The sequence below is a fragment of the Pantherophis guttatus genome, chromosome 2, assembly GCF_059756535.1.
Source record: "Pantherophis guttatus breed Tessera chromosome 2, ASM5975653v1, whole genome shotgun sequence".
In the NCBI taxonomy this organism is placed as follows: Eukaryota; Metazoa; Chordata; class Lepidosauria; order Squamata; family Colubridae; genus Pantherophis; species Pantherophis guttatus.
The window spans coordinates 55,517,019-55,541,222 of record NC_142064.1 but is presented as its reverse complement, the minus strand read 5'-3'; the positions used below and the strand labels follow the sequence as shown (position 1 = coordinate 55,541,222).

At 37.2% G+C, this 24,204-nt stretch overlaps 1 long non-coding RNA gene across 1 annotated transcript; it reads left to right on the top strand.

The window, feature by feature from the left end:
- The first annotated feature begins 14,850 nt into the window (after nt 1–14,850).
- Nucleotides 14,851–23,627, top strand: LOC132711401 (uncharacterized). The gene is made up of 2 exons (XR_009622246.2): nt 14,851–14,938; nt 23,350–23,627. It is a non-coding gene; the product is annotated as an uncharacterized LOC132711401 (long non-coding RNA).
- Nucleotides 23,628–24,204: the final 577 nt, after the last annotated feature.

Sequence of the window (24,204 nt, the reverse complement as noted above, 5' to 3'; positions counted from 1 at the left end):
TCCAATTTCAAGAAGAAAACAAGTTGTCCTCAGCTCACCCAATTATCTTTCCATCAGATACTGGTATATTGCACAGGACTTTTTTTATTTTATCACCCCCTCTCTCTTTCACTTACATTTTTTAAAAAAACTTCTAAGTGCCTTGTAAGATAAAATGCTGAACATGATATGTTGGGACTAGTAGGAAATACATTAGAGAAATGGATTTCCTTATGCTCCATTAAAGTACATATTTAGAAACACCTGCAGGTATAAAGAAGCACTTACTTGAAGTTAGATTGTTTCAGTGTGATACAGGGTTTTTTTTTTTTAAAGAAATTTAAATACACACATACACAATTCACATAAGCAATTCAGTATTCTTCCCCCCAGCCCCCAATGCCCAGTTTTATTCACATGGCCATTTTTAAAGTGACGTGTTCTTAGCAAAATCTGTGTGTGCGTGGAATGGTTTTGCAGAATGGTTTTCCTTCACTGAGCTCTGCATCATGAATGAATTTTTTTCACAGATTCCTCTACAAAGAAGACAAAGTGTGATCCAAATACTCACTCGGTCGTGTTGGGACTGAAGACATTTTGGATCTGCTCAAAGAGAGTTACTGGTTGGTTCTTGCATGGTACAGCTTTGACAATACCAGAACAATCACAATCCCTCCTTCACGAGGGTCAATGTCTTTGGAGATTCTCAGTCATTGAGGTCCATGGTTGACCTGGACTTTCTTGTTTTTCTCTGAAGATGATTTACTTCTCATCCAAGAAGCTTCTTCAGCTCTGACTGGATGGTGGGGAATGGACAGATTTATATTCCTTGCAGACAGCTGGTCATTTGCATCCTTTTAGAGTGCCATTGAGGCCACTTGGAGGTTTATCTGTGTCCTCAGGGTCACAATTCATGAGAGTCACTTCTTTCTTGAATATGGCTTACCAACAATATTTGCTTGGCAATATTCAGGTAGTCCTTGATTTAGGACCACAATTGAGACCAGAATTTCCATTGCTAAGCAAGGTGATTATTGAGCCATGCCCAATTTTACAATCTTTTTTTGGTTGTTGTAACTCATGTGGCCATTAAGCAAATCCAGTTTCCTCTGTTAACCTGGCATGTTGGAAGCCAGCTGGAAGGTTGAAAATGGCAATTAAATGACCTCAGGTTGTGCAAGCTCTGTAAATACATGCCAGTCCCTGAATTTTGATCATATGACTGTGGGGGTGCAGGGATAAGTACAAGAATGTCACTTGTTTCAGTGCTGATATATCTTTGCATGGTCACTAAACGAAAGGTTGTAAGTCAAGGACTACCGATGTTCCATTGAAATATGCCTTTATTAAACAGTATTTAATAAATATGCATCTATTCAACAGCATGTATTTATAAAACAGCATGAGGGTAAGCACATGCCTCTTTTTTATTAAAATATCTAATTGTTTTTTCAGACTGATGTTTAGCTGTGAGCTAGAACATTCTTTATTGTTGTTATAAAATATCCACTCATATGTAGTTGATAGAATTCTTTCTCTACAAGACAGTATTGTTTGCAAATGATCTTTCACTGATTCCATCACATATATCTGGAAGTACAATATTTTCTTGCCTGATCCAGATCAATTCTTAGTTACCTGGCTGTAACCTTCGCAACAACCTAGATGTCAAGCATGCCATTAACCATTCTTATTAAACATTCCTATTTGAAATCATCTTTACTTCCTTATCAGATATATTAATTACAACAGATAAAGGAAAGAACTTGTATCTGTACTTTCAATATCTGAATGCCGACATTGCTTAGAAACAGCAGACAGGAGAAGGTAGGTGAAAGAGAAAATATTCAGAAAAAAAACAAATATGGATTGGGAATATAAATCTGCGCAGTTGTAATTGAAGCAAAGACAATAAAAGCTGTTTGAGGCATTATTGACCAAGCAGCCGAGTTTTTCATGCATTTTGTCAGGCACGTAACACACATTAAGTTGCCTCTCACTTGGATTTTTTTAAAAAGATCAAAAAGCAAAAATATTAAATAAACAAAACAAAGAAAATGAGTGATACCAGTGATAATTCTACTGTGTAAGACTAACTAGCTCCAGTGCAAATAGTCATGTTTCTTCCCCAAAGCTGAATACTTTTGGTTATTATTTTAAAGATAGTTTATATTTGAATAAAAAATAAGCCTATAAAATGTTGCACAACTTGCAGATTAATGTTAAAAGCTGAAGGACTCAAGAGAGTAATCTTCTTCCCCAATAGCCATTAAGATATAGTGGCAATATGCCTACTGCTGCACTGCAAGGATTAAATATTTAAGAAATATAAAATATATCATTTTCTATTTTTAGTGCATCTTAAAGCCTAGCAGTGCCTTCCTTATGGAGATAAATCCTTCTGTCCATAAAAAAAGAAAAATCCCAATTACTGCACAAGGAGGTGCAGGCTACTTACAGCTTCTATTGTTAACACTTGTATATTTATGTGATTTACAATTTCTATGGTACCAAAGTCATTGATTTTACTTAAAGTTTTATTTTATTTGAGTTTGAGATACATACTCTTTCAAATCTGTGCTTCATAGGCTTCCATCATCCACATAAGGCTTGCTATTTGCAGGATGGAAATTCTCAGCTCACTGAATCATTTGCTCTATATTTAAGCAGAAACAGAGTAAGAGAGTTGGAAGGGACCTTGGAAGTCTTCTAGAATAAACCACTGCTACAGCCCCTCCTCCCCCGCTCAAGCAGGAGAGCCTAACACCATTCCAGGCAAATGGCTGTCCAGTCTCTTCTTAAAAGCCTCTAGTGCAGTGGTTCCCAACCTTTTTTTTGGCCATGCCCCACCTAAGCATCTCTAAAATCTTGATGCCCCCTCCCCCGCCCCACGGGTGACACATAATTCTTACTTTACTCAAAAAGTGAACTCTATTCATGTGGAGAAAGTCTAAAAGGCCATTAACTTGGTTTAAACAAGGTTCAAATTGCTCCCATTAAAAATCAAATTGCCCCCCTGTGGGGCATGGGCCTCATGTTGGGAACCACTGCTCTAGTGATAGAGCACCCACAACTTCTGAAGGTAAGCTGTTCCACTGCTTAATTGTTCTCACTGTTAGGAAATTTTTCCTTAGTTCTAGGTTGCTTTTGTCCTTAATTTTCCATTCATTGTTTCTTGTCTTGCCTTCTGGTGCTTTGAAAAATAGGCTGACCCTCTCTTCTTTGTATGAGCCCCTCAAATACTGGGACACTGCTATAAATGTTCCTTTATTGCCTATTTTCCACTTTCCCTTCCATGTCTTTTCAGGGCCTTTTATCTAGTAGTTTCTCAGATTTTTACTACAATTAATCGCACAGAGGAACAAATATAGACAAAGTCTTCCCACTGATAACTTCAGCAGATAGTGTCCTATTTTGTTGCATCTCAGCTCTGCTTTGCTCTACGGATAATGTCAGCTATGAAGCAGAACTAAGGATTTTGCAGGTCATCAAAGCCAAGCTCTTGTTCAGTGCGGGGCAGAGGTGAAATGCTACCAGTTTGGATTGGTTCAGACGAACCGGTAGCGATAGCAGCGGGTGGTTCGGAGAACTGGTAGCGACAGTAGCACAGGGCTCCGCCCACCCACCCGGTCGTTGTTACTTCCTGGTTTTAACCAGGAAGTAACCTGTTTTTTACCCTTTGCGCATGAGCAGAAGGGTTTGCGCATGCGCAGAAGGGTTTGTGCATGCGCAGAAGGGTTTGCACATGTGCAGAGGGTCCGCATGTGCACATGACAGGCATGCGCAGGGTGTGCACTTCCGAACCGGTAGGGAAGGTAAGTAGATTTCACCCCAGGTGCGGGGTATCTTTCAGTTATTTAACCTCTGTTTGAAGACCATCTCAGAGTTATATTCGATGAGGCCGGTTTTCAAATAAAATCCTATCTCTGCTGTTCTTAAAGCAGAACAGACTCTACTCCTTTCAGACTTTTCTTACATGGTGTGTTTTCAATCTTCTGACAAATTTCACTTAATTTCTTAACCCACCCCCATTATCTGTAGCATTCTTAAAATGCAACGCAAAACACATGTAGAGATCAGTAGATGTGACTGTTTTCTTCCCTCACTTCAACTGTTGGAAAAAAGAACTAGATAATGCACTTGTCACTATATAATGAGATGTTATAGAGGAAGCGTGGGCTGCCTCTCTTCCACATATACTCCTTTTTTTTTTTTTTTTTACCCTTTCCATCCTGAGGAGTGTATTAAATGCACCTCAGATCCATAAGCTTGTGATTAATGCTGCCAGGAAAAAAAATATGTAGTGAGATTACATCAATTTTTTAACGTAAATGATTTAAGTTGTGATCATACAGGGATTCTAAATGTGATTCTAATTATCCCTAATTTGGCTCTCTGGGGGTCACAAGGAAAGTCAATTCATCCCCACTTTTATCAATATAGTAAATCTACAGCCCAGTGTGTTACTAGCTTCCCCTTCCTATTGAGGTAGTGGCTAGAGATTTCTTAGTTACAACGAAGAGAAAAATATATGCAAAGGTTGCGATTTACCATTCTACCAGTTTCATCTTTTGTCAGTCCAATTGTTTACAAGTAATAGGAAATAATGTGGGTTAAATACAATGACTAGATGATTTACACCACAATGTATCATTTGCACTGTAATTAGGATATGCATAGTACAGCATTCCTGAAAATAATAATTGACGCATTGCAATTTCTACCAGGGTATTATGCTCTTCCTGATATTTTACGATTTAACTAATTAATAGGATGGGAAAGAGGTGCAAGTTCTTGTACAGGGAAACATAATTACAAATAAGCTCTGGAAGCAAATTAATAAAACAGCCTGGTTATTGGACTGAAAAAGTTCCCTTTTCTTCCCACACTTTGCCCCTCTCTCCCACAGACCTGTTACTGCTGGCACTGTTTCATGCAGACCTTGGCTTTGTGAAATTTCAAATGAAGACAGTCAACAATGGGAATGGGAGTAGAGTCCACCAGCAGCACATCTCCTTAAGAAGGCATCATGGCGCCATGTCAAAAGTTACAAACTTCTCTGGGCTTGTACAAAAAGGCACTGATTGTTCATTTATAAAGCATTATGAGTAAAATTCACACAGTGGCATGAAATGCTTTACTATATTGATCAGAAATCAAACAAAGGTTATTGGTCCAGCTCCAAGGAAGGAAGTCAAAGAGGAAGCAAGAAAATAACACTTGTGGGTGCAGCTAACGTTCAGAAAACAGCACCTTTGTAAAGGTGACAAAATTCACAATAACAAATATAAAAATATAGGCTGCAGCTCAACTCAAATGTCATAAAACATTTGCCATGCATGACAATTAGATTATACAGTACTAATTTTAATGAAGTTAGACAACATTGACTTCATGCATTTATAAAATTAATTGCCTATAATATGTAAAGAGAATTGCACTGATTTTTATCTTTGTTTTCTTATTGAACAACCTTTCCTCCCCACTCTGTAGAGAATGATCTCTCTGAAAAGCAAGTAATTAAAAGGATAATCCAGATAGCCACAACAGTAAGAAGGTGAAGTTCAGGTTAATTGTACTTGCACACATGATAATTAATTTATCAATTCTGCTTGTTGGCTAAAAAAAATCCCAAGTGCTTCATTTTGCTTCTTTTTGTCTAAGACTTAGAGAAACAGACAACTGAAGACATGAAGTTAGTTTAGCTGAAAGTTCTGGTTTTTATCAATGTAATTTTTCATAATTTGTTATATAGTTAAGAGAGCTTAACCTTCATTCAGTGGCCTTTTGCTACTAAGTATTATCAATTATTTTATATTGGTAACATTTCTATATACAATACATTGTGTGTGTTCAACTCAGCATGTTGAATTCAATGTAATTTTTGTTTTATTCACAGTACACAGTGACTGGATAAACTCTTGGCACACATTACCTGGATTAATTTATTAACTTATTATACTTGGCAGAGAAATCAAGCAGAGTCTGGCTAGTTCTATAATCTGTGCACAAAACTAATAAAATAAATCTCATCATATTTATAATTCACTGCTCTAGTTCACTGCTTCCTAAATCAGAACAATAAAGACCACGTATGTTGAATGATTGGCTGGGTGGCAGCTTTCAGACTGTAATTTTAATGTACACTGACAGTCATAATTGTCATAAAATCTCTCTTCTGACATTTTTTTTCTTTTAGTGGAGATAACAATTTAATCAGAAAAAACACAGTATAGAAGTGCAGATCTCAATGTATGGGTGTTTCATATTTTTATATTATGATTTTATTGATTATAAATCAAAATACTTTTCTTAATCAAAGTACCTCCAGATGTCAAAATTCCAGAATTCCTAGCTAGCCGGAATGATGTTGAAAATTCTGAGTTGAAACATATATATTAAAGATGCTTAGACTGAAAGATTGTTGCATACAATTTTGATATGTAATGGGTAGATGTACTGGTGGATAGGTAAGTGGCATTTTGGTCGGAAAAGTTTTTCAGAGAGAAGAGGGATAAGGAAAGGGGAAGAAAGTAGGAAGACAAAGTGAGTTAAGGAAAGAGAAAGTAGGCTAAGAGGAACATTTTTCTTCCTTTGAAACAATCTAGGATCATTCAATAAAACTGAATAGCAGGAGGTTCTACATAATGAAAGACAAAAGTGCATGGTTAGTGAAATTCACCAAAAGTTTACCTCTTAGTAAATGATTTAATATGTAAATTTAGACCATGAAACAGTTTGGAAATATTCCCAGTTTGGACCAGATCGCCTGATCCAGTAGCAATGGTGGCGGGTGGTCGGAGAACCGGTAGCAAAAAAACAGTTCCAGCAACTGTTATTTATGTTTTGACCTCCAGTCCCCTAATCATTTTTGTTGCTCTTCTCTGCACTCTTTCTAGAGTCTCAACATCTTTTTTACATTGTAGCAACCAAATCTGGATGCCGTATTCCAAGTGTGGCCTTGCCAAGGCATTATAAAGTGGTATTAACACTTCACATGATCTTGATTCTATCCCTCTGTTTATGCAACCTAGAACTGTGTTGGCTTTTTTGGCAGCTGCAGCACACTGCTGGTTCATATTTAAGTGATTGTCCACTAGGACTCCAATAGTTACTTCTATTGAGTGAGGTACCATATATACTGTACCTGTGCATTTTGTTTTTCTTGCCTAAATGTAGAACCTTACTTTTTTCACCATTGAATTTCATTTTGTTAGATAGTGCCTAATGTTCAAGTCTGTCAAGGTCCTTTTGTATTTTAAGCCTATCTTCTGGGGTGTTGGCTATTCCTGCTATCTTGGTGTCATCTGCAAATTTGATGAGTTCCCCATCTATCCCCTCGTCCAAATCATTGATGAAGATGTTGAAGAGTACTGGGCCTAAAACAGTGCCTTGGGGTACCCCACTGCATACTTCCCTCCATGTAGATGCAGTTCCATTGAGGACTACACGTTGAGTGTGGTTGCTAGCACATTATAATTATTTTCTTCTCAGAACTTATTGTATCAGTCATATTTCCCCAGCAATAAATCATATCCAGAAGTGGTACCTTGAGAAGTCTATAAAGAAGGTAAACGGACATCATAACATCCCAACACATGTAATCAGGCTACCATTTCCCAGAATGATTTTCCCTAAAGTATCTTTGATCAATAGATAATTGAATTGGAGATATCTAAGCTATTTTGTAGAGACAGGATATTAAGCAGTAAAGGACATTTGCTATCTTTGAATAAAATGCTGACTACAGCATAGTTGTCTAACCAAAATGATTGCTAGCCCATGAACTAAGAACAACCTTTAGATTGATTGACAGTCTTCACTGCCAACACATTTGTTCAACTAGATAGTTATAGATATTTTTAATTTATCGTATCTAAAATTTTTGGTTTAATTTTGATCTCTAAAGTCAACTTCAGCATTTTTAAGAGTACAATTATGTTAAAATCTATAATACCTTTTCCCAATTTACAGATGTACCCTACAGATTACAAGATGCATAATCCTCAGAGAGCACCATCTTGGTGCTGCTATCTAAAGGAAAGCAAAGATAGAATGGTATATGAATTCTGTGTATATCTTCTATTATACCTTCTAAAAATGCCTCCAGCAACAACTGTCCTCATTTCAAGTCCTTTGAAAAAGGCAGACTTATCAAAATCCTGCACAGTGACATTCCAAGTTTAAGCACAAATAATGCAATTTTTGAAGATATTTAGGTGTTTTTCATTTTTTTTTAAAAAAAACAACAACTTTTGCCTAGGTACAAGAAGTTGATCCAGTTTACAAGGAAATAAAGTAAAAAAAACAACAACAATATAATTTTCTGCTGTAACGGCAAGACCAGAGCTGTTCCTTACACTTCCATCTAACTGCAGCAAAACATGCTGACGTCATCTTTTTCTACTGTGACCTCATAACAACTTCTTCATCTGATCCCCAGTTGAAACCTAAGGTTGCTGTAATAGCAATAGCACTTAGATTTATATACCACTTTACAGTGCTTTACAGCCCTCTCTAAGCAGTTTACAGAGTCAGCATATTGCTCCCAAGAATTTGGGTCCTCATTTTACCCATCTCGGAAGGATGGAAGGCTGAGTCAACCTTGAGACTGGTGAGATTTGAATTGCCAGATTGTAGGCAGCTGGCAGTCAGCAGAAGTAGCCTGCAGTACTGCTCTCTAACCATTGTGCCACCGTGGCTCATAAGATATATTTAGCTATACCAGTGTTAAATGTAATGTTTTCCCTCTTATCCCAGCACAGTTTTGCCATGGATATTGTCTGATCTGCTTTATTAACCACACTGTTTGTGGTGTAATCAGGTGATATCTAGAGATAAGATCAACCTAGCACTCATCAGCCTTGTTCCCTCTGGCTCCTAAGCACCATCTTCCAAAGACATTTTGTTCGGGACAGTTAGAGAGTCTTTTTCTTCCAAACTGGACTCTTCTCCTGTATTCTTCATGTCTTTGAACTAAATTCTAGCTTGGAGACCTAGCTGAACAGCAGCTGATCACTAGTGGCAGATGTTTAGCAGCCATGTATTACTCTGGTTGCTCTTAAACTCAGTCATCTGCAACACTGTATATTAAACCCATGCCTAAAATGAGCCAATCAGTTGATAGACTGTATTTGAATGTACCTATACAGAACCAGAGCAAATTTGACAGATGTCAATATTTCAATATACCCTTTTTCAGCCCACATTAAGGAGAGTCATAGCTGGTTGTTTGTCTTGAACACGGGTATCAAACTTGATTGTGTCATCTGACATATTGTGATGTATTGCGAAGTTTTTTGTCTTTGTGGAGCCAGGCTGGGCGTTGCCTGCACATGATGCATCTGGTTCATGGGCCGCCAATTTGACACCTTGGTCTTGAAGCTGATGTAAAGAAACAAAGTGGAAGGAATCTGCCAGTCCTATACTTTAACATGCCTTGTATGGTGAACCGATTGCCATCATCATCCATGGAGCAAGCTAGGGATCAGTAGTAGAGGCAAAAGCTATTGTTTTCTGATGCCTTGAGGACGAATAGATAGCACTGAGTTGTAGAGAAAAACCCTGAGACTCTTTCTCTCCCAGCCTTCCTCTTTTTCAGTCCATAAGGAAAAACAGATTGAATTACAACAATAACTAACTACATGACAGCTGAAATTGGAACACAGTTTGTGGAGATTATGCTTTGATCCTACTTATTGGCAATGACCTTAGTTTTAAGAAATCATAATTCTTAAAATAATGAGGTACAAAGGTAAAAGTCAGTAGTGGAAATTAGAAGCTGCTTTCTCTAAAGAAAGTCACAAGTTCATTATCAAATATCTCCAGAAGAACTAACTGCTAGACTGTTCAGAGTAATGAGTAAGATGGAGAAATGCCCCATCTCAGTATGAGGTAGCTTCTGAAGTGCCTATGTTCTTATGCTCTTTTCTGATGTGCAAAATAGTAAAAAGTAAACAGTGCACAAATTCAGCAGCACCATAATTTTATTTCCTGAAGGGAAATCGCATTTCATGTTACAGTTGAATCAAGCTTTATATTGGACTCTCAAAATAAAAAGAAAACAATCCATACAATTGAAACACAAATATTTACTTTTCTGAGCAAGATTGTCTCTAGGATCAAAAGAATATTATATAAATAAGTTCAATAAGAAATGCTGTAGAGTCAGAGGCCCCCCCCCTCCCATCAAGTTTATTCTACCAAGAAGTAAAATAACAACTCAAACAGTTGCCAAAACACACACAAAAGGAATGGTAAGATAAAAAGGTATGGGAAATGTTGCCTAGATAGAAGGGATGGATTGTCCTTTGTAACAAAGACCCAATTCATTAATCCTAATTTATTCAAGCTGCAAAGAGAGATAACAAGCTTGCTATGCTATTCTTTGGTTGTTTTACTATGCAGATTGATTTGCAAATCTCATCTGTTCTCACATCAGTCCCGCAGGGTGTGCCACCACTGTTTAAAATGGGACACTTGACAGGAAGTTACTTGCCAAAAGATCCCCCAGAAAAATCCATAAATAAAACTGGATTCAAGTCCAGCCTTCTGTAACCATCCCTGTCCTGTATACATCAATACTGTGAGTAATGCTATACATGTCTTATGTCCTTCCCTGAGCTGTTAGCCATATGGAAACTTCTGCCGTGAGCTCCAATTTAAACATGATATCCTGAAAAAAAAATCTGCTGTCTACTCAGAAGTCACCTTGGAACAATCTACAAAATGTGTTCAGTTTGCTAGTTTGAATGCATATAAATCTGCTAAATGTGATTAGTATCACAGTCGTAGCTTGAAAAGGTACTTAAATGAACAAAAAGCATTATGTAGAAAATAATCATCGGTTTCTTTCACATTTCTATCTTTTATTTTCCTATTTTATTTATTTTTATTTTATTTTATTTTATTTTTGGATTTATATACCGCCCTACTCCCTACTCATTTTTGTAACAAAATACAGTATGACCTGGTTTTTGTTGTTGTTGTTTTGGGTAATTGGATTGGCAAGGAACTGATTATAGGAAATTCAATTGAAATATTTGAATGAGCAGTCACAGTCAATGGAAGATAAAATGAACATTATCATTTGTCCTATATTAGAAATGATAATTTCAGAATAGAGTAAACACATAGATACCTGGTGTGTGTGTGTGTTTATAATCTGCCTTTCAAAAAAAATCACCAGGGCAGATAATATTTTCATATAATTATACAAATACATTTTAAAGATATGCCATCATTGGTTAGGTGTAAAAGATCAGTACCACATGTGAACTTCCAATTAAGTTAATTTATTATAAACATATGCATGCACAAGAATCTACTCAACTAACAGCATTCTTTTAGCATTAAATAAGAGTCAATGGAATTCAAGAGGGGATGGACTTAGTTCATATGTGGCCATAACAGCCGTGATGACACAGTGGTTAGAATGCAGTACTGCAAGCTTATTCTGCTGTCTGCCAACTGCCAGCAGTTCAGCAATTCAATTTTCACCAGCTCAAAGTTGACTCGGACTTCCATTCTTCCGAGGTCAGTAAAATGAGGGCCCAGATTGTTGGAGGAAATATGCTAACTCTGTAAACTGCTTAGAGAGGGATGTAAAGCGGCATATAAATCTAAGTGCTATTGTTACATAGAGTCTCTAGGCTGATTCTGTTTTGATTCCACCCCCATATTCTGCCACTCCTTCTCCTACATCATTCCTATCATAAGAAAGGGGTGGAAAGTCTTTTTCCTATTGAGGAATACATTCCCATAAGACAGGTCTTTATTGTACACCAAGGATAAATGAAACTGAAGCAAAGTAGAATAAGGTATTCCCCCCATCAAAAAATGCCCCACTCAATGTAATCCCTTATCACAAGTCACTTTAAAAGTTAGCCTGAATGCCATATTAAATTAACCCAAGAATATACATGGAAGCTGAATGGAAAGCTGCACACATCCAGTTTAAATTAATGATAATACAAATATTGAATATTATAACCAAATTTTAAAATAGATCAAAATGTATTATAGATTAATAATTATTGAGTTTACTATGATATTGTCTAAAGTCATAGACAGTTGATGAATCTTTAAGGAAATATTAATCCTTTAGCTCTTCATTCAAGCCAAACAGTAACTTCATTTGTTCTTAATTTTTTTCATAATTAAAAATTGCAGCTGTGATATCAGAGCACAGTACTTTAAGTCTCAGGAAATGGAAATAATGTTCCACACTGCTGACCTCTGATTGATGAATTCCTAAAAAATGTCTGATAATGATGTAATAATCTACGTAAGGAATAGATTGGATGTAGTCTGTTTAGATGCTCAGCTGACCACCCAGAAAATCTCAATTTTTAAAGAATATCTTTAAAAGAAATCAGTTGTATTAAACATTGAAATCAAACTGTTACTGTATCTAATATTTATTTGTTTATTAATATCCCACCTTTATTATTTTTACAAAAAACTCAAGATGGAGAACATATCCAACACAACTTCCTTTTCCTGGTTTTCCCACAACAATAACCCTGTGAGGTAGTTGGGCTTAGAGAGAAAACAGCAACAATAAGGGAGCATGGTGGTACAAATTGAACATATGGTAATTTTAGAGAACTATATTCCAAAATTACAGTTGATTGGGGAAGAACTTGTTGGAATAAAGCAGGGGTGTCAAACTGACAGCCCGCGGGCTGGATGTGTCATGTGCAGGCCATGCTCACCCCAGCTCCGCAAAGGGGAAAAATATCTCAAAACATCACATGACGGCAATGTGACACCGCAAGTTTGACACCCATGGAATATGGTGAATGTAAAAGAAAATAAAAGGATCCTATTCTGTCACAAACATGTCTATGTGATACATGTTTTCAGTTTTCTGTCGGTTGATTTTTTGAAATAAGCCAAGTTACATGTTTTTATTTATATCTAATTCTGCCATGTAAGACTTGGTGCTTTTTTCTAAGAGTATGTAATTATTATTTGTGCTGCTCCAGATAACTTATTGATTAATGTCTAATACATTAAAGATCCATTTCCACTGACATAAAGAAGAGAAGCAATGCATCACAGAACTAAACATTTTAACTGGTTAACAATAATGGCAGGACAACTAATTTTCAAAGATTTTTATAGCTAAGCAGATAAGCCACATGTATAGAAATGTAATGGATCCCACAAGATGAATCCGTAGGTAGAATCTGATGACATCTGAAAGATGTTAAAGGCAATCAGTGTGTTTTTTCAATATTTCCTAGGGCTGAGCTGAAGTTGTTTTAGTGATTGTGCTGAATATCTTGGGTGCTCAAACGGCATTCTTTGCTACTGATAGTGAGATAATGGCAGAGAGAGATAATCTTCCTACCCAAATGTTATACTCAAATGCATGCTAAATTAAACATCTATATATTATTAAAATTAAGTCTTTAGGTAGCCTCTTGCAGCTCTACCCTTCACATATATTTATTGCTCAGAATTATTTTTTGCCTCTTTGTGAAGAACTCAATGCAGTGAGCATACCACTCCCTCCCTGTATTTTCTTTTTCAACAAAAATCCTATAGGTTACCTTCAGCTAAGAAAAGGTGAAGAAATAAAATTGCCTAGAGAGCTTCTGTGGCTGAGGATGGACTTGGATGGTGGTCTCTCCAGAATCATCCCAACAAATTAATCCTATAGCCAGGGGTGGGCTGCTGGGGATTTGTAGGGATTTGGGAGAACCTCTAGCTAAGATTCTGTGCAATTTGGAGAACCCCTAAATCCCACTCCTGGCTGGCGCCGCCCACCCCACCCCTCCCAGGAGTCCCCACGTGGCCCATTTTGGATGAAGGTAAGTGCAGGGAGCCTAGGGAAGGGCAAAAAATGGGCCTACCAGAAGTTCGGGAAGGTTGGAAACAGGCCCATTTCTGGCCTCCAGAGGGTCTCCAGAGTCCGGGGAGGCCATTTTCACCCTCCCAGAGGCTCAAGGAAAGCCTCCAGAGCCCGGGGAGGGCAAAAATGCCCCTCCCGCTATGGTGCAGGAGGCCAAATAGGCCACGCCCACCATGGCCATGCCCACCCAGCAACCGGGTAGAGAACCCCTTGCTAAAATTTTTGAAGACCACCCCTGCCTATACCACACCGACTCAAGTTAGGCATCCCAGAACCTCCTATTTATATGAGAAGAGTTACTCATTCTATATGATACTTCTGAAAATTTCCAAGGTAGATATTTTTAAAAATTCCTGAGGTAAATCATCAGGATTAAAACTATAGAGAAGGAATTATTATAAATAAATCTGAATGACTGAATGGTTCAAATCTGATTTTATTATTAATCTGAGACCAATATGAAGCTTCTTTCTTTTCATTTATTGCATTTGTATGCTCAAAAATGATGAGAAGTGACTGGAAGGGGGAATGAGAGGAGCTAACATTTTAGTCTAGCTTTTATATAAAAAAAAAATAGGTGGAAGATAGGCTCTTTCTTAAAGTACTCAGCAACAAAGCTGAGACTGTTTCTATTTATGGAATGCATTTCCATCATAATCACTGTGTCTGTTGTACTGTAGAGACGACATGGTGTTAAATAGAGAGTGACCTTGGAAATTGCTAATCTACTTTTCTCAGACTTAATATTTATTTTATCAAACACTGTACAAAAGAGTATCAGGGCTTCAGTTTATCATCTGAAAGATAATGGGCATAAACTGAAATTAAAAGAAAGGGACAGAGAGAGGTCATTTTTATTGCAGTTTATATATCTTAGGAGTGATACATTTAATTTTCTCCATTGTTTCAGAAGCTGGTTATAATTTCCTAGTACTAATTGTCCTAGTGCTTTTGAGTTGCTGAAGACTTTTTAAAAATGAAAAATTGAGTGGTAGTTATGAAGCCCCATTGCTGGCAAGAAAAAGATCCTCCTTGAACTCCTTTCTCATCAAGTGTGCTGCTCCATGAAATAAAGGTCACAGAGTGAGCAGATAAGAGGTGGGTGTGGAGTCTGGCATGTAGTTCAAAACAAAAACTGCCTTAAAATATATATTTTTTCTCTAAGTGGCCAATTGAAGTGGTGGGATGCTGCTGGTTTAACAACCGGTTCGGTGAGTGCGCTCTTTGCATGCATGCTTTGTGTGCTTGTGCACCTAAGGCACTTGCGTGCAGTACTAAAAATGAAGCATTTAGAAGCTCAGCTACATACCTTCCAAGTCAGCAACGGTAAGCAGAACAGCAAAGGGGGGGGGGATCAGCTGTGCCGCACAATTGAGATGAGCTACAAAGCAGGAAATAAAGGACAGGATAGAGTAGGTGGGTGGGTGGGTGGGGCCAACTGATCATCAGACCTACCAGTTCACCCAAACTGGTCCGAATTGACTGAATACCACCTCTGTCCAGTTAGTATTGATTAATCTGATGCCTCTTAAGGGAGCAAGTGTGGGGGGGGAGCCTATTTGTGGTTCTTAAAGAAACAGTAACTAAGACAAATAGCTTGTGGCTAGCCAGGTTTGTAACATCTTTATCTGAGAACAACCTCAGAAGTCCTTTTACACAAATGCAGTGCTTCTGTTACTCATTAAAACAGCCTGGCTTTTTTCAGGTTTCCCTATGAGACAGACATAAAAGTGCTATTGGTTGATGAGTATCATCAAATTATGTCGGCTGGCGACACCCAGGGGGAGGGCCTTCTCTGTGGGAGCCCCTGCCCTGTGGAATGAACTGCCCCCGGAAATGCGTAAGATCTTCGACCTCCGTGTACTTCACTGTGCCCTCAAGACCCTGCTGTTCCGCCAGGCCGGGCTATCAATGTAATGATTTTAAATTGGGTGTTTTAAATTTTTGGGGTTTTAAATCTGAGCCAAAATTATTTAATAATTTTAATTATTTTTAATTGATGTCTATCTTTGTGCTTTTAATAGGCTGCACACCACCCTGAGTCCTTCAGGAGAAGGGCAGTATAGAAATAAAATTATTATTATTATTATTATTATTATTATTATTATTATTATTATTATTATTATTATTATTATTATTCACTTTAATAAGTTTATTCCTTAATCTTCTGCATAAAGCTGACTTTTGGTGAATGGAGCTTTGAGCATAGGGGCACCCCTCTATTATTAGGGTGGGTCTTTTGTTGACTTCCCTATGAGCTCCATTATTCCTGTAACCTTTCATAGCAGTTTCTAAGATATTATTATTCATAGGTGGTAGCTTTAACAAGGAATGCAAGAAGCAGAAATATTTTGACTGTCAGTCCTTTGAGGTAGGCTAAGTCAAGAAACAGACAGAGCAGGATTGTTCCTTTTTGTACCAAAGTAATATATCAAAATCTTGAAAGCCTGTCCATGTTTCTCTCTGTACTGTTTTACACCAAACCAAATCAAGGCAGACCTTTTTTGAGTTAATTTCTCACACTTTCCTTTCTCTCAGGGTTATGTAATTTTTTTTCTGCCAGTCCCTCCTTAATGGTTCACTCCTTCCTTATCCCTTAACAGCTTTTTCATACCTTTCTCCAACAGCTCTAAATTCTTTTATATAAACTGTTGAAATCACATAGATGCTTCACTCAATAACTGCCAGTTTCCTGCAGCGATTAATCTTTCAGAAACAAATAACTCTGAATATAATAAAAAATACAAGGTTCAGCTCCAGATAAGAGCAGAAAAATATTTGTTATTTTTCACATTTAATACTAAAGGGGAGATTTGCAGGGCACAGGGCTTGGTGGGGCAAGCTGTTACGCCATTATCTAATGAAAGCCAACTCCGTGACAAATAAAATGGAGCAAACAATAATTGAAATTATAATCTGAAACGTTGAGTTTGTAGAAACTTGGAGACAGATTTTTTTTTTTTGTATGTGTGCAGATAAGATGGGTGCATGGATGCCAAACTTTTTGTTTTCTCCTATTTCATATATATGAGTATGGAGAAAATTAGTCAGTCATGTTGCCTTACAGTTGGAAAGTAACCATTGTCAATAACAAAGGATTTTTTTTTAATTTTCTTTTTTGATGGCTATTTGTTAAACTGTTAAACTATTTACTAAGTCTGCACTACTATTAATCTTCTCATTGTTCCTATCACCCATCTCCTCCCACTTATGACTGTATGACAGTAACTTAGTTGCTTGTATCCTTACGATTTATATTGATTGTTTCCTAATATGATTTGATTGCTTATTTGTACTCTATGACTATCATTAAGTGTGTACCTTATGATTCTTGACGAATATATCTTTTCTTTTATGTACACTGAGAGCATATGCACCAAGACAAATTCCTTATGTGTCCAATCACACTTGTTCTATAAAGAATTCTTTTTCTTTCTTTCTTTCCTTCCTTCCTTCCTTCCTTCCTTCTTTCTTTCTTTCTTTCTTTCTTTCTTTCTTTCTTTCTTTCTTTCTTTCTTTCTTTCTTTCTTTCTTTCTTTCTTTCTCTTTCTTTCTTTCTTTCTTTCTTTTTTTCTATCTATCTATCTATCTATATCATCTATCTTATCTATTTTCATTGAAATCTGACATCAGAAGACATTTTACAATTGTGAAATTCAGGTATAAAGAGATGTAATCTTCAAATACTTCTTTTGCTTCTAACTTGCTGTAACCTACCAGGCCCTTCCCCCCTCCCATATAAAATTAAGTTTGTTTCTATGTGATTCATGCTTCTCTTAATAAACCAATGTAACATTTGGACTGTTATGTAATTCAAATACTTCCATAATCCATCATGTTCAGAGCATCCAGTACTTGCAGAATTAGTTATTTTGAGACGTAAGTTATTTTAATAATGTTACGTCTTTGCTTGGGAATTTGGTGGCCTTGGACCAAGGACATATTTAATATCATTGCCAATGATCTTCAAAGCAAGGCATAATTTATTATTTCAGTTTATTAAATAAAAAGTGCACAAACTAAGTGATATTTAACCTGTGATTGTGATCTTCCAAATTACGAGAGTATGGTTAAATGTATAATTGCTTCTGACAAATTTCATTTTTTTTCTAGTGAGAGATCAAGGCATCCAGTTCAAAGAAGGTCGTACGCTATATCCATTTTTATTTTATTTTTTTGAAAAGTTTCCTCATTGATCAGGTTTTAATACTAATTTGCAATTATCTTGCATTTCTTTTTAAAGCAGTGGGAAAAGAGGCTTTAATTAATTGTCTAGTGAATTATCCTCAGCTTTCCCATCTTTTGATCTTTAGGAGCTAGGGAAGCCTTATATGCAAGATCAGCAGCGAAAATGGCTAGAGATCATGCTATCTCTTACTAAAAATAACAACTTATCCAGGCTGTATTGAATTATTATGTGCCATGGAAGTATGTGAAATTAAAAACTGAAAGCAACACACTTTGCTCTAAAAGGAGAAGAAAAAATATGGAAGGGCTATAGTCCTCTAAGCTGACATAACTATCTTTGGTAAATATCAGCCATGACCCCTGTAGAAAAGGTTTCCAACAGTGGAAAGAAAAATTTAATTGATTTCCTTTCTCTGCTGACCCTTTTGCATTCTTTTCACATGTTATGCATTAAATCCTTAATTTTAATGGCAGAAATTAAAATATGGTCTACAGAAATATCAGAAGGAAAACAAAGATTAGTGTACTATTTGCATGTTTATAAAAAACCCACACACTAATAGTTTCTCACTATCTAAACTAAGGGAGTCAAATTCAAGGCCCAGGGGCCAGATCCAGCTTGTGGGGTACTTAGATCTGACCACCTGGAAACAGTGAAGGACTGGCCCACACTGCTTCTGCCAGCGAAAATGGTCTCCTGAGCTCCATTTTCAGCTGCTGCAGCCTCCTTCAGCCCTCTGCTAGTGAAAACGGAGCTTGGGAGGGCCGCGAGCTCAGGAGCCTGTTTTTGCTGGCAGAACACTCAGGCCACTACAGGCGCCCCCAACAGGAGTGGCACTGAGCTGGCTACATCCCTCTGGCCATTCCTCCCATCCCCCCCCCCAAGGTCAAACACAACCCTGATACGGCCCTCAATGAAATCGAGTGACACCCCTGATCTAAACCAACATGATAACTATGGCCAAGAAAGACTACAAATCATTGGTCTTAATCTGTGATAATCAATCTGGTTTTAAAGAAAACCATGGCAATATATAATGTGTGTGTGTGTGTGTGTGTGTGTGTGTGTGTGTATGTATGTGTGTGCATATGTATGTATATGTGTATGTTTCTCTGTGTATGGCACACAGACAGACAGACAGACAGAATATAGAATAAGCAGGTCCTTTGCCAGATTATAAAAGTTTCTCACATTTCTTTCGGAAAGTGACAGAATACCGTACTATAGCAGTGTAGAGAAATATTTGTGCTGAATGTCTCATAAAGTAAAGCCTCCCTCCCTCACAAAATAACCCTTCATATCTCTAAATTTAAACAAATAAAACAACCCCCATCCCCAAGGCTTAATGATTATATCTACATCTACATTTAAACAAACCAACTCAAAAATAGATTTCTTGTTTCAAGGGAGAAAAAGCTCCTTTCTGAAAGGCCAGGCAAGTTTAGACAGGATTCAGAGGAGGAAACGGGTGGGGTGGGGGGACCTACTTTACTCTCCAGAGAAAATAATAATAGTTGAGATGCTATTGAATATCAGTGAAAATGATTTGTAATGGGTCTCAGGAACAAAATGAGTATTGCATTTATACTCACAGTCTGAGCAGGAGGAGCAGACTGTATACATAAAAGAAATCAATACTAATATTAAAAAAGCAGCTGCTTGCAATAAAGATAGTAAGAGACTGTTAGCAAGGCAAAAAGGTTGCTTTATTTTTTACTGCACCCCTCCTCCTCTCAGTAAAATAAGAAACCTTGAATCTAAACACTTTTTAACGTTTGAGGTTCCTATTTTTACCGTGTCACATTCTGAGGCATGGTTAAACTATGCCATAATTAGAAAACATTTAACCTACCCCAGATGATTAACCAAAGACCAAGAAATTAACTTTAAAAACATTCACTTTTTGGCATTATTATTACAATTAGACCTGCTCATGTCAATACTCCCATGTTTCTATTAAGGATTAAAAAAATAAATAAAAGCCCCAAATCAGGACATTACTCCAATTAGACTTATTCCCACCAATCATTTATGCTTGAATGCAATATGGCTGATGTTTTTATGCTGAAGCAGAAAGCAGGAGACAGCTCAAGGCGCATGTCATCAAATCCTAACTAAGCTGTAAACCTATATAATATTCATCTAGAAGCTAAGCTAATTTATTTTCTAATTACTGTTTTTAGACATTCACATTCTTTTCTTCTAGCATCAGTTAGAAGAAATATTAAAAAAAAAAACCACTGTGTGAACTCTGCACTTCTATAGTCCTTTAAAACTGAGCTACCTAACAAACAGAATCACATGGTATAGTTTTGGAATAATCCTCCAAGAAAAAATACTTTGTGCATATAGAAAACTGCATATAGAAATCTGATATCAGGAATGAAGCTAGAACTATTCCTGGATAATTTGTGTAACATTGCTTAAGCAAAGCAAGAGTTTCTCTATCAACACCAGAAATGGTGTTTGATTCTTATATATCAACATACAAAACAATGATAAAAACACCTGTGTGTATGGATTGGCAGTGCAAAGTTTATTTGATTAATTGCTTAGCACACACGTACTTGTTCCACTAGCAAAAAAGATGTCCTAATTAATCTGGCAGAAGATTATAAAGAAATGCTATTTCAGAATAACAATGATGAAAATATGATATGCAGGTGAAACATTTGTAAGATAGTAACTGAACATTTGTAATTTAACCTTACAAGCATGAGTGGCTTTTTTCACTACTGTATTCAGTAGTGTTTGTCAAGTGACATGTGGCAATGTCTTGACCTAGGTTCTGCCCTTTTAGCCATTTCTGTCTTACATTGTGATGTAAGAACAGAAAAGCAGTGCTTGCATTGTGATACCAGAATGCACATTTTTTCATTTAGATTGATTGTGGTTAGGAACAGACATTACTAGTATTTTGTCACCAAGACAGCTGTAGATGTAGATTTAGTATTTGGCAGAACAAAAGATCCATTGATGGAAGTTGGGTGCTATGTTTTATACCAGAGGTATCCAATCTTGGTAACTTTGAGACCTGTGGATTTCATGCTGGTGGGGAATTATGGGAGTTGAAGTCCACAAGTCTTAAAGTTGCCAAGGTTGGACATCCCTGATTTATGCAATTCACTACCTGAATCTCTTTGATGCATCAAATCTAACTTATCCCACAGTAATTCAAAATTGGTACATTCAAAACAAATTACAAATATACCAAGGCACACAACCAATTTATAAAGTGAAGTTTCTCTGGATTCTTTATTGCTACAAGATAATTTAAGTAGATTTCATGTGCTTATTATTCTTGCTCCTTGACATGATTTATTTAAACTGTTTCATGAAAACACTTGTTCAACCTTAGTTTATTAATAACAAGAAGAAGAACCACAGTAATATATAATTGGAATGCTTGACATTGGTATGAAAATGGCAGCTATAATCAAGAAATAAATTGCTGCTAAACAAATGTAACTTGGGATATTGATTAACTGTCAGTAAAAAAAAATTAGGAATTTTAAAACACTGGCTTAGATTGCTGGCTGAATAAGAGCTGTTTATGTTCCTGAATCAGTTTAACAGAAAAGGTTTATATACATGCAAGTGTGTGAAACAAAAGAATCTTGTTCTCTTCAGAAATGATAGAACTACAGATCTTGATGTTCTTCATCACTCACCATGCTGGCTAGAGTATTAGGAGACTGGATGTTGAAGCTCAACAGCATTTGAAGGACCTCGTGTTGCTTATCCCTAATTATAACAAAAGCAAGAGGTAGCTTATCATTTATCAGATTGAATCTGTGACCAATAGAGAATTTAGAACTTAGACTTAGAATAACTTTATTGTCCCTTTAAATGTACACTAATCAGCATACATTAACATGAAATTTCATTGCATACAGCTCTCAAAGGGTCACCACCTCCAACATACACAACATAAACATAACCAAAAATAAATAAATAAATAAAAATATGCATATATCCACATACCCACGTATATTATATTACACAGAGAAACAACACAGTCTAGTTCGGACGTATACATATACATGGCGAGAAAAGCGAATGTTGCAAATTTACCAGACGGATGGCATAGGGAACACATATAGTCCTCATTTGACTACCCTGATTAATGATCATTTGAAATTATGACAATGCTAAAAACTAATTTTATTACTGGTCACCACACTTACAACCTTTGTAGCATCCCATGGTCACTGGATCACCATTTGTGTGCTTCACAACCTGCTTTTAATAAGCAGAGTCAATGAGAAGTCAACAGTGAAACTGTAAGTTGCAATCATTTGATGCCTTGTTTAACAACTGTGTTGCTTAGGGATAGAGTTGCCAGTCCCTATTTTGGTCATTAAGCAAGGACTATGGGAATATTCTAGTGCTATTACTTCATCTCTTTAAATTTTCATCTTTGTAAATATGATATCTGGTTTGTTGATCTTCATTGGCATCCTTCAGTCTCAAGAGACTATGGTATCATGCTCTGGAAAGAGGTCCTAAAACAGCATCTAGTGTGACTAAAAAGGCAAATTTGAGAGTGGCAATCCCTTCCAAACTGAGGACAGATACATTCTGTCCCCTGCCCAGCCTCCAGATTTCGCTAGTTCTGGGACTGCCTCTTTGCCTCAGCCTGCCGAACAAGTGTCTCTTCGAATTGGAGAAGGCCATGCTGCGTCTTTAGTCTCCAAGCTGAACAGAGGTCAAGGTTTCCAAGTTGTTAATGTCCATTCCCAGGGCCTTTAGGTCCCTCTTGCAGATATCGCAGCTGTGGTCTCCCTCTGAGGCGCTTTCCCTGCACTAATTCTCCATACAGGAGATCTTTCGGAATCCGACCATCAGCCATTCTCACGACATGCCCCAGCCAGCGTAGATGTCGCTGTTTCAATAGTGTATACATGCTAGAAATTCCAGCACGTTCCAAGACTGCACTATTTGGAACTTTGTCCTGCCAGGTGATGCCAAGAATTCGTCGGAGACAGCGCATATGAAAGGTGTTCATCTTTGTCTCCTGCTGTGCCTAGAGGGTCCAAGACTCACTGCAGTACAAGAGTGTGCTCAGGACGCATGCTCTGTAGACCTGAATCTTTGTATGTTCCATCAGCTTTTTATTAAGCCATACTCTCTTTGTAAGTCTGGAAAATGTAGTGGCCACTTTACCGATATGTTTATTCAGCTCAGTATCTAAAGAGAGAGTGTCAGAGATAGTTGAGCCGAGGTACAGAAAGTCATGGACGACCTCCAGTTCTTGTGCAGAGATTGTAATACAGGGAGGTGAATCCACGTCCTGACCCATGACTTGTGTTTTTTTCAGGCTGATTGTTAGTCCAAAGTCTTGGCAGGCCTTGCTAAATCTGTCCATAAGTTGTTGAAGGTCTTCAACAGAGTGAGCAGTGACGGCAGCATCATCAGCGAAGAGGAAATCCCATAAGCATTTCAGTTGGACTTTAGACTTTGCTCTCAATCTAGAGAGATTAAAGAGTTTTCCATCTGATCTGGTCCGGAGGTAAATACCCTCTGTTGCAGTTCCAAAAGCATGTTTCAGCATGACAGCAAAAAAAAGATCCCAAATAAAGTTGGTGCGAGAACACAGCCCTGCTTCACTTCACTTCGAATGTTGATCTAATGGCAACCATGCTATTAGAACTGCATCATTGTTCTCTCCTATTTGACCAAAGGGAAAATGGAAGGAGAAAGAGAAGGGAAGGGCCTCCATTCCATCTTTTACTTGGTCTATCCTTAGTTAAACTAACCTTTGGTTTAAGAAATAAAGGGAAATCCTCTATTTTTCATGCTGCAGATTCCATTGCTATCATCCTATGTTCATGTATTTCATCATACATTTAATTTTTACTTCAAAGACAATGAATGTCGGCCAGCTTTCATTGATGGCCAGGCAAAATCTGTTTCTTGAATTCAAAACAACCATGTTATGTTTGTTCTATTTGGCTGTTATTGAGATGTCCTGTTACCCAATTATTTAGTATTCTTTCAGCATTCAGCTGAATATACCCCCTCATAAGGGATCTTTCTGATTTTAAAATGATGACATGTAGTTTACTAAACAAGCAGATCATTTAGCCAAAAACAAACATATCACACATAGCCATGCACACGCAGAGAGACATACAGACATTCATTAGTTCTTGCCGGTTTGTTTACCTTTTCG